Consider the following 12,504-nt stretch of genomic DNA (forward strand, 5'->3'; position numbering starts at 1 on the left):
TGTATGACAATGGAAATCGATACCTACTTTATTTTTATTTCTTATATGGAAAACTAGGCTTCCTGACAGATTTCTTCATCTGCCAAAAACAGATGTGGTGCTTGAAAATAAAGATTTCCTTTTGGTCATTCGGTGCAAACTTTGAATTGAACCCGTGGACAGATTTAGTTCATATTCACGCCATAACATCACACGATGACGTTCTACGTCTGATTATATTTTGGTGAGTCATATTAAAGGTCAAACGTCTCACTAGATCACTTTTGAAGTAAAAAAAAAATCTTATGTACAATTTATCTCATGAATTCCTGAGCACACATTCTAACAATTTTACAAAACAGTTCAAAGTAGACTTTTTTGCCTGAATTTTTTTCAGCAGATTGTACTTGACAATAGTATACTCTCTTATACAGGTAGTAATCGGCAAACTGCTCCTTTGATTTAATACGCTCCATCATTGTACATTGTACGTACTTAGGGTTTCTACCGAAAAGTCGTCAAACTACGATGTATCTTTCCTCTAATGTTCATATATGCATACAAACGAATGGACTCCTTCATTTTACTTTTTCCCCCTAAAACGAATCTCAATATCATTTTATTTGTTTATTTATTTTTTTTTTTTTTTTTTTTTTTTAGAATATTCGAAGCAAGAAGAAATCTAACATGGTGCCTTTATTTCGAAGTATAGTTGCTTAGCCATATTTTTTTTTTTCATTTTGTAGAATATCTTTGTAGGAACAGAACACCTGATATTAAGGTCACCCGGTCACTCGATTTGCATCTTCGCTAGCCAAGGCTTCTGATTACGTCAAACTCCACGAGTGTAACGTAATCAGAAGCCTTGGCTAGCGTAGATGCTCGATTTGTAGCTCTTCTGCTTCTGGGAGATCTTCTAGATTTCTTCCGTCTCGAAGCTGGAAGATTTATCTTCCAAGATGGCGGCGACCATGTTTAAGTGTGCGAGTGATGAGTTTCACTAGAGAAGGATTTATGACACATACATACACATGTTTGTGTCAAAGTGTTTGAGAAAACTTAAAAAAAAAACTTGTTTGTTTTGGGTTATATTCTCCCGGTTTACTCGATTTACATATAACGGAATGCAGTCTTCATAGAAAGCTTCTCTTCCGAGATGAGTGCAAATCGGGTGGGGCTCCGAGGTTCTATCAAACGTACCGCTTGGATCCAAAATGGCGTAACTACGATTCTTCATTTGTCACGCAAATGTGCTTTTTGCTAAAAAGGAGTCGGGACTCTTCATTTGCGATGAAAGTTTACAAATTATGTATGTCTATGTATGACGGAACTTTACAAATTATGTATGTCTATGTATGACGGAACTTTACAAATTATGTATGTCTATGTATGACGGAACTTTATAAATTATGTATGTCTATGTATGACGGAACTTTATAAATTATGTATGTCTATGTATGACGGAACTTTATAAATTATGTATGTTTATGTATGACGGAACTTTACAAATTATGTATGTCTATGTATGACGGAACTTTATAAATTATGTATGTTTATGTATGACGGAACTTTACAAATTATGTATGTCTATGTATGACGGAACTTTATAAATTATGTATGTTTATGTATGACGGAACTTTACAAATTATGTATGTCTATGTATGACGGAACTTTATAAATTATGTATGTCTATGTATGACGGAACTTTATAAATTATGTATGTCTATGTATGACGGAACTTTACAAATTATGTATGTCTATGTATGACGGAACTTTATAAATTATGTATGTCTATGTATGACGGAATTTTATAAATTATGTATGTCTATGTATGACGGAACTTTACAAATTATGTATGTCTATCTATGACGGAACTTTATAAATTATGTATGTCTATGTATGACGGAACTTTACAAATTATGTATGTCTATGTATGACGGAACTTTATAAATTATGTATGTCTATGTATGACGGAACTTTACAAATTATGTATGTCTATCTATGACGGAACTTTATAAATTATGTATGTCTATGTATGACGGAACTTTATAAATTATGTATGTCTATGCATGACGGAACTTTATAAATTATGTATGTCTATGTATGACGGAACTTTATAAATTATGTATGTCTATGTATGACGGAACTATTAAAGAAAATAGCTTTTCATGTGTGAAGCGTATATTTGGAGAGACCGTGTAACGTTGAAAATAAACCCCTGTTGAAAATTCACTGTAGGGCAGTTTTCAAGGTTGAATATGGACCCTGAATGCCGTTGAAAATATGTCGATTCGTTGAAAAATGACAGCTTAACAGGTCAATTCTCAACGGATGATCTGTTGAAAATTAACCGTTGAAAATTGACTGTTCAACACAAGCTTCATCGATCTTGAGTCTTGAGAACCCCTGGGCAAACACACACCTGCATCTTCGGGTATCCGCCGAGCCAATCGGACGCGAGGTGGGCGGAGCTTATTTCCGAAGATGACGTTAGCTACTAGCGTAGCCAAGTGGGCGGAGCTTACTACTGAACGCGCCGCCTACTTGCAGACGACCGGTCAACTGAAATGGCGCTGTCAAGATTTTCGGAGCTAGATGAGAAAGTGATTTGAAGTCCCTACTTGAAGATAAAGATTCTAAAAGCACTAGAAAAACAGTGAAGGCCTCTGTGACAGTATTGGTGCATTATTTTGAGGCAAGGGACAAAACATTTGAGGAGATTGACAGTTTTAAGTCTGCCGAATGCGATCAGCTGTTCAGAAAATTTTACGCTGAATTTCAGGTTTAGTTTAAACATATTTTATTGACATACAGAAATGACAAAGGGATTAGTCAGCAAGTTTTACCAACTTATAAACGACTTCTCTCGTAAAAATATCAAAATTCTCGAATTTCAGGTGGTTTATCCCATATCATTGACGATGACCTGTCTGACCATAAAGCGACGACAATAGAACTAACAGTAGGGATTAATATTACAAGGACGTATAAACGAATTATAAGATGTTATAATGAAGCTAATTATGAACTAGATGATACGGACTGGGTTGACTTGTTCTCTACGACGCACTCCCCAGACGAAATGTGTAAAAAATAATTACTGATAAATATTTGGACATAGCCAGGGAGTGCATACCTACTAAAACTGTTATAATTAGACCTAACGACAAGCCCTGGTTTAATTCTGACCTTCGCCAAGAAATTAGGAAAAGAGACAGACTTTTAAAAGTTTTTAAATCAAATCGCTCTGTAAAAAATTTGACGAATTTTCGGAAACAACGTAACCATGTCAACAATCTTAAAAAAACATACCAAAGAACTTTTCTATGCGGATATAAATGGTATTCTAGATCGTTATTCTTCTTCAAATCCATGAATTTTTTGGAAAATTGTTCGGAGATTAATAAAAACTTCTGACACTGCTAATATTATACCACCCCTTGTACATACAAACGGAAATCTTGTAATGACAGACGTCGATAAAGCCAATATACTAAATGATTACTTTGTTTCCATTTCTACCATTGACGATACAGACATTGACGAGCAAGAGGTCGAACTAAGGACTGACGCTACGATATCAGACATACATTTTCAACTCAGCGACATTACCGACATACTTAAATCTTTATCTGTTTACAAAGCTGTAGGTCACGACGGAATTAGCTGTTAAAAAATACAGCATTTTCTATAGCCTACCCATTATCATTAATATTTAGATACTCTCTTGATACTGGTATTTTCCCGGAACACTGGAAATTAGCAATAGTTATGCCGTTATTCAAAAAAGGGGATGAACACGTTTCTTCTAATTATAGGCCTATTTCATTACTAAGCACTATCGGTAAAGTTTTTGAATGTTTAGTAGTTAAATATTTGAATAACTATTTGCTTGATAACTCACTTATTTATAAATACCAATCTGGTTTCCAAGCTGGTCATTCTACCGTCCATCAAATGATAGTTTACCATATCTTATGTGAAAATTTGGAAAAAAAATCAACCAACCTGTCAACTAACAAACAAATCGTTTTTCCCATCTACTATTCGACTTTGGAATCAACTTGATCTAGAAATTAGACATAGTATCTCATATTCAGTATTTAAAAAATCTGTCTCAAATAGAACACAAGTACCTACCCATTACTCAGTTGGAAAAAGAAAATCTAATATATTGCATGCGAGATTAAGAAACAAATGTAGTATTCTAAAAAATGACCTTTTCCAATCACATCTTATTGATTATCGCCATTGTCAGTGTGGACATCCTATTGAGGATGCATACCACTACTTCTTCATTTGTCAAAATTACTTTGAACAGATAATCGAATTGTTCCGAAATCTAAACAATTTCATGCCACTAGACCTGCAACTATTATTATATGGAAACAATGATTTATCCATTGAAGATAATTTTATGATAAGCCAAATCACTCAGAAATACATTCTTGACTCAAGAAGATTTTAATTCCCCGTTTTCTCTTTTCTTAATCAGTATTGTGAAATAATATACATACATATATATATTGACAAAAATAAAATGTGTTTATAAAGTCTCTTCCGATTGCGATAGCGCAAGAGAAACGAATATTTTTTTTCCGGAAGGCAATGGATCGAACGGAGAAAGCTTACCATGGAACAAGATATAACGAACATTAGAAGTAGCAGTGTGTTTTTGTGCAACGAACAGTTTAATCTTCTGTAATCAGTATCGGAATTGTTTGTTTGTTTAGTAAATGATTTAATTTTGCTTGTAACAAGCATTTTCATTGGCTCAAGAAATTATGTTATCATCTCATAACATAAATAATGACTGTGACGTCAGCGGAGTAATCGCCGTTCACGGGATTTTGTATTTATCGATGTGTTTTTAAATATCTGGAGCAAAATTAACATGTTAACTTAATGAAATTGTTTCTTATCGTTGTTAATTAAATTATAAGGGTTAACTGTAATATTTTTTTACGTTATTGAGCAATAACACAAAAAAAATGGGGTGTACTCTTTTCATAAACCGCTTTCGCTTCGAATATTTGAATAAATTCGAATCGTAGTACCTCTCTCTCTGTCTCTGTCTGTCTCTGTCTCTGTCTCTGTCTCTCTCTCTCTCTCTCTCTCTCTCTCTCTCTCCAAATATAATTGTTAATATTTCAAATGTCATGTCATCTTGTATAAAAATTGCAAAAAAATCATGATAATTAGGAAAGGGCTTCATATAAGTTTGAAAACTTGTGCCCAATCCTCTTGTATATATTGATACAAATAAAATATGTTGAAATCAAAAATATCCTATGTAGCAGCTGATGGCTACCTAAATGAAAATTTAGTTTTGTTATGGGAACTATTTGAAATCATGTTCCCTGCTTTGAATGAATAAAGGCATATTATCACTTGACCCCTTTGCACAGTGCATCAAATGGTGGCTGGGACAATCCCATGGAAGCTTGTTCCACAGGTTATGGTTTTAAACAAAATTTGCTAAAATAATTTCTCCAGTTTGTATCGGTATAATAAAACGGTTAAAGTATGTGGTTCAATGGTATAGCAAGTTCCTGGTGTCCCAAGACCATGTCTATTTCCCGAGACAAAGCAGAAACTTGCTATATCCCTCAACCACATACTTATCTGTATGATATTGATTCTTTCTGAATGTTCTATCTTTGGCACGACTCGCGACAGACATACAAGTGTATGTGCAGTAGGCCCTATCCTACATTTTATAGAGCCTTTGCGAGTTTTTGCGTTTTTCTTGGTGGGTGGAGAAGGGCTAGATTAACCTTCCATAAACCTCTATGATACAAGGGAGTCATATTTAGCGAACTATAAATGTACAAATACAGTGTCTCTTATGTCACGGTATATATGTGTACGAATACAGTGTCTCTGATGTCACGGTATATAAGTGTATTAATACAGTGTCTCTAATGTCACGGTGTATATGTGTATTAATACAGTGTCTCTAATGTCACGGTATATATGTGTATTAATACAGTGTCTCTGATGTCACGGTATATAAGTGTATTAATACAGTGTCTCTAATGTCACGGTATATATGTGTATTAATACAGTGTCTCTAATGTCACGGTATATATGTGTATAAATACAGTGTATATTATGTCACGGTATATAATGTGTACACATATAGTGTTTCTTATGTCACGATATATACAGTGTATGTACAAATACAGTGTCTCTAATGTCACAGTATATATGTACAAATACAGTGTCTCTAATGTCACGGTATATATGTACAAATACAGAGTCTCTCATGACACGGTTTATAATTGTACAAATACAGTGTCTCTAACGTCACTCTTCATAAGTGACAATTATAATTTCACTTGTGCCATGCACATAATTATACCAAAAAATAATGTTGTTTTTATGTCACCGTATATAAGTGTACACATGTAGTGTATATTATGTCACAGTCCATAAGTGTATATTGCATTATTTTTCCTACCTATTACAATGTACCCGACATTAAGACATCCCATAAGGTATAATCGCTAGATTTTTTTTCTCATCTTTTTCTGTCTAAAAAACGCCATTTCGTATATGCGCACCTACATGTATTTGTTATATCAATAATTATTCACTGATTTTCCTCCTGATCCATCCCATCTCCCACTCCAACATGTTTATGTTATGTCTAGTATTCTCTGTATCCCTTTTTGCACAAACTATTCCCTCTCCATTGTCCACATTCCCCTACCCCTCCCCTGTCACTCTCCTCCCAGACAGCTTGCCGTTCTTATTTATATGCAGTACGTTTCCTGGTATTGTTGAACTCGTCATTCCAGCACGTTTGGTATTAATCCCAAATTCTGGTGTTACCTAGCCAATGCCTGACTGCCTTCTTATGTATCGTGCTCGGATAGGCGCGTTCAACCAACACTATCAATCTGTACATCTTAAAACATTTATCAGCGTGCTTGATATCCTTTGTATAAGTCTGATGTTGTGTATAATTTGTCCTATAGTGATGAACATATATTCTAACATTCTGTCTTTAGGTACCTTTTCAGCGAGACATTCTCCCACGCTTTTGCTATTTGTCGATTCATTAGCATTTTCTATTTCTGTTCTTCATGTAGCACTTTATGTTATAATGAAACTATACTTGTCAGGTGATATTGAATGTAACCCTGGCCCATTAAATGATACCACTGATTCTTCCTTAGAATCAAATATAAGTGAATGTTTAGGTTATAGCAAATACTCATTTGTCCATTTAAATGTTCAAAGTTTGAAGCAAAAGATTGATATTCTTTATACCGAATTATTCAGCCATTCAATTTTATCGTTTACTGAGACATGGTTAACACCCAGTGATATAGGCTCCCCAGATTTATGTTTTCCTGGATTTTCTGACCCTTTTACTTCTGTAAGACCCGACAGAAGTGGTGGAGGTGTTTCTATTTACGTTAAAGATTATATACCGGCAATACGTAGACCTGATCTTGAGATACCAACTATTGAATGCGTGTGGCTCGAAATTACTCTTTCTGGTGAAAAAATCTCTATGACACTTTTTATCGCCCCCTATCTCACCTGCACAATCATGGGACCATATTGCCCAGTCTATAGACCTGACACACAGCTGCGGAATTCCAAGCATTATAGTAACTGGTGACTTTAATGCAAATTTGCTTTCTAATTCTAGCCAATCTGACAAATTAAGACAACTACTCCTAACTTATAATATCACGCAAACTGTAAGCACGGCCACATTTTTTACTGAAACATCCTCCTCCCTTCTTGACATTGTCTGCGTTAGTAATAAGACCTTATCGACAATGTATTGTAGGTGAGAGTTTCTTAGATCAACCCATCAGGTATCACTGCCCCACTTACTTTACTCTCAGCATTTCTATTACTCAGGGACAATGTTTTCAGCGACATATATGGTTATACAAATACGGCAATTACGATCTTTACAGACAACGACTTTCCCTTATCGATTTCGACACTTTGACGAGTACTGACGACATAGACAAATGCGTGAACGACTTCACGGATGTCCTTCTTTCAACAGCTAAGTCATGTATTCCGAACAAATTTATCACTGTCAGATCGAGTGATCCACCATGGATGACCAACGAAATAAGAAAATTGATACGTAAAAGACGACGGGTACACAATAAGGCAAAAATGACAAATAGAGCAAATTACTGGACAAAATTTAGACATATCAGAAACACTTGCATAAACACCATACGCCAATCCAAGCGGAAATACTTTGCGAAGTTATGTGAACAACTTCATATTTCCCACTTTGCAGACTCCAAACAATGGTGGAGATCTATAAAGGCCTTTTTACCAAATTCTGGAAAATGCCCTATCCCTCCTATCTCTCGCAATAATTTAATATTTGACGATGACATGGACAAAGCCAATATCTTTAACGACCATTTTTGTTCCCAGGCTAACGTTGACGACTCTAATATTCAGCTTCCACACATACCTTTCGTTAATGACAAGCGTCTAGATGACATAAACATTTCTCCTAGAGACGTCAGTGACATCATAAACACTCTTGACTGTTCCAAAGCTGTTGGACCCGACCTTATTAATGCAAGGTTATTAAAAGAGGCAGTGAATATTATTAGTTCCCCATTGAGTGAAATATTCAATAAATCCTTAACTTCTTTTATTTTCCCTACACTCTGGAAACAGGCAAATGTAACACCTGTTTTCAAGAAAGGTGATAAATCATCTCCATCGAATTACAGACCTTTATCCCTACTTTCTATAATTGGTAAAATTATGGAAAGATGTGTCTTCAAATACGTATACAACTTTCTTCTTGAAAATTCTCTTCTATCACCACATCAGTCTGGCTTTAGAACTGGAGATTCGCCCCAAAACCAACTTCTCTCTATAATTCATGACATTACATCAGCGTTAGATATAGGCAAAGATATCCGTATGGTCTTCTGCGATATCAGCAAGGCCTTCGATAGAGTTTGGCACCGTGGTTTAGTTTGAAAATTATCTAGTTTTGGCATTAGTGGAAATTTATTGAAATGGTTTAAATATTGCCTATCACATCGTACCCAGAGAACTGTTATAAATGGTAAAAAGTCAAATTGGAGTAATATATCAGCTGGTGTACCACAAGGATCAATTTTAGGCCCTTTGATGTTCTTGATTTATATTAACGATATAGTAAATGATATAGAGGCCATTATTAAACTATTCGCTAATGACACTTCACTGTACACATTTATTGACACTCCAGCAACAAGTGCAGATCTTATCAATAGAGACCTCGTTAAAAATTAGTTTTGGTCAAAAAGATGGCTAGTTGATTTTAATCCTCAAAAAACCGAAAGTGTAACAATCAGTAGAAAAGGCATGCGTGTAGCTCATCCTCCGCTCTACATGAACAACATTCCTATTAATGAAGTTAGTCTCCACAAACATCTCGGTGTGTACATATCTGACAACGGCTCATGGAAAGACCATGTTTATTATGTAATTGACAAAGCATCCTCCAAGCTTAATCTCCTAAGGAAATTCAAATTTTCTCTTGACCGGCAATCACTTCAAACTTTGTATTTTTCCTTCATTCCTGCGCGCTGCACAACATTCATTTCCGAATGTTGAATGTCGTATGTCGCACTGCGCAACATTCAAAAGTCCCCTCGTTGGCCAGTGATTTCATTTGGATGTTGAATGCCGTATGTCGAGTTACAAGCTATTCAAAGTTACCTCGTTGGCTAGTGAAACATCTTGACCAGGTTTCACGTAAATCATATCAATAAATGCATAGCTCATCCCTTGGCCTTGAACTTTGATCTAGTGCCCTTGATATTTGATGTGGTCGATTCGGCCATATTGAGTTGACATGGCGGGTTCAGTTACGAAATCGTAAACAATTTGTAATAGGGTCAGTTTTCAATGGGGTCCATATTCCACGGGTCGGAGTGAAGAATTCGCTGATGGTTCTATTTTCAACGGCATTCAAGGTCAATATTAAACTCCGAAAACAAACCGCGGGTGACTTTTCAACGAAGGTCCATTTTCAACGTTACAACGGCGGCCATCTTGGGAACTCGCTTGAGTTTCAATTTTGTTCCATTATATATGGTAGCGGGCAACTGGTGGGAGCCAAAAAAGGAACAGACGGTAGATGTTCAATTTGAAAAAAAAAAAAAAAAAAAAGACCTCCCAGGTTGAGAGGTACAATATTGTCTTCTGCAAACTCATTTTTCATTTTACCGAATTGGCTTCTCTCGCGTAATTTTCAAGTTTTATACCTTTTTTCATTACATATTATATAGTTATATCGGGAGTTTTTTCCCTGTAGAATTACTGTAGATATTATAAGTATAGGAGGGCGAAATATATCTACAGATCAATAGCCAGTATGTTTAGATAGGACGCCCAAGTCATGACTCATATCAAGGTATTGGATACCGGCGTTAGAGAAATTGTATACACACGTATCTAATTCACGGATCACCTGGCGAAAGCTTAGTACTGATGAATTATTTAATAAGAAACTATAAAACTTACAGGAAAGAAAACTGATACTGATATCTAAATCGATACTCAAAGGTGTACTAATGTCATGTTTCTTCTGATACGCACACCACAGCTGTATACACACTTCCAATTAGCGTTAAAAAAACCTTGACTTTCCTTTTTTTCTTAAAGAAAATCAAGAGAAACCCCGATAGATGACGGACGACATGTGGATTTTGACCTAATCCCAACCTGTAGGGTAATTAAACTAATATAAAATGACAAATGATCAACGATATACACTGTAATTGTTTTTTATGACATGCCCATCAGTACAACAAGAATAAGTTCTATTGTTGAAGCAATACACAACCCCTACCGGACCTCGCTAAATATAGTAACAGTGACCTTGACCCAAAAATTCTAAAAATCAAATTCCCTCAAGGAATAACGCCACTGCATAAACTATATATGGCAATGCGTACTATACATGTACATTGTTCACCCCAAAATCTACCTAACACAGGCGGGGGCTCATTTTCTACAAATATCTTTTTTCTGTTCTCTTTTCTGTTGAATATTTTAAAGTCGGAGGAAATTTAACATGGTGCCTGAATTTGCCTTAAAATCTAAGAGCTCAAAGGTGGGTAGAGTATTAAGTAGTGTGTAGATAAACAGTCTGATATTTATGTGAAAATTCTCCGTGCGTTCCTTTATCGGGTTCGAACCAGTTTTACCGGTACAATCTGCTGTACTCATAAAATGGAATGGGCTTGATTTAAACATATTTTATTGCCTTTAAACAATTGGATCGGGCACAAGTTTTTCAACCTATACAAAGCCCTTTCCTTACAATAAAACTGTATATATTTACAAAATTCAAGATGGCTTATTTACAATACTAAAATACATGATCTCACACTATCATACAGTCACGCGTGGAGAAACATCATGAGAGAGAGAGAGAGAGAGAGAGAGAGAGAGAGAGAGAGAGAGAGAGAGAGAGAGAGAGAGAGAGAGGGGGAGAAGGGGAGCATCTTATTTATTATTCAATATTATATACATATATAATGTGAGTAATCCTTTCCGACACCGACGGCAAAAGTTAATTCTAACACTATTCAATGCTCACAACTTTCACTAATGTCCATCACTTCCCGTGCCTTGGTTATCGTCCTCCTGGTCATTCCGTTCTTTGTTGTATATTCGTTTCTCTGTTGCCGCCGACGTCGAAACAGACCAAATACAAGTAGACTTATACACTTTCAGAGTTTGTTTAAACTTATCAAAAAGAGAAGGGAGATGATTGTGTGAGAGAGAGAGAGAGAGAGAGAGAGAGAGAGAGAGAGAGAGAGAGAGAGAGAAGGGGGGTGTTAGGAGCTAGAATCTGTTACAGTCATTGGTAATTCTTTGTTCCGCATAAGTATTACAATCAAAGAAGAAGTGGTGGGTATTTTCATTAGAAAGCCACAATGACAATGTTGATTAGTAATAAGGTTGGCTCTAAAAAAACGATTTCTTAATGTACTAGCCCGACTTCTTAACCGTGTATGTAAGATATTAGTTTTACGTTTACCATATAAACACAAATTTGGTACCTGTGGTAGGTCTGTATTACGAATGGCATTTTTAAAGGTTAAAAATGAAACAATGTGCCGAATATCTAAGGGTAATTGATTCCACTGTCTAATTGTTGAGGGGAAAAAAGATAGGTTAGAAGATTCCAATATGTTCTTAGGCAAGATATAGTTTTGGGCATTGCGAGGATTATGTTCAGAATGATCAGCAACAATGGGCGGGAGTAGAGTATTTAGATATTCAGGAGTAATGTTATAGTGTATTTTAAAGAACAATTGGAGTTTTCGACGGGAACGCCGTTGGGATAAAGGTTCCCATCCCGTTTCAGCATACAGGTATTTTCTGCTTGTATATGAAGGTAGACCAGTGATAATTCGACAAGCTTCTAGCTGTAATTTTTCTAAACTGTCGGCGTCAGCAATCGAACAACCGTCCCAAAGTTCACAACAATATTCTAAAACAGGGAGAATAAAG

Source organism: Pecten maximus, chromosome 13, assembly GCF_902652985.1.
Source record: "Pecten maximus chromosome 13, xPecMax1.1, whole genome shotgun sequence".
NCBI lineage: Eukaryota > Metazoa > Mollusca > Bivalvia > Pectinida > Pectinidae > Pecten > Pecten maximus.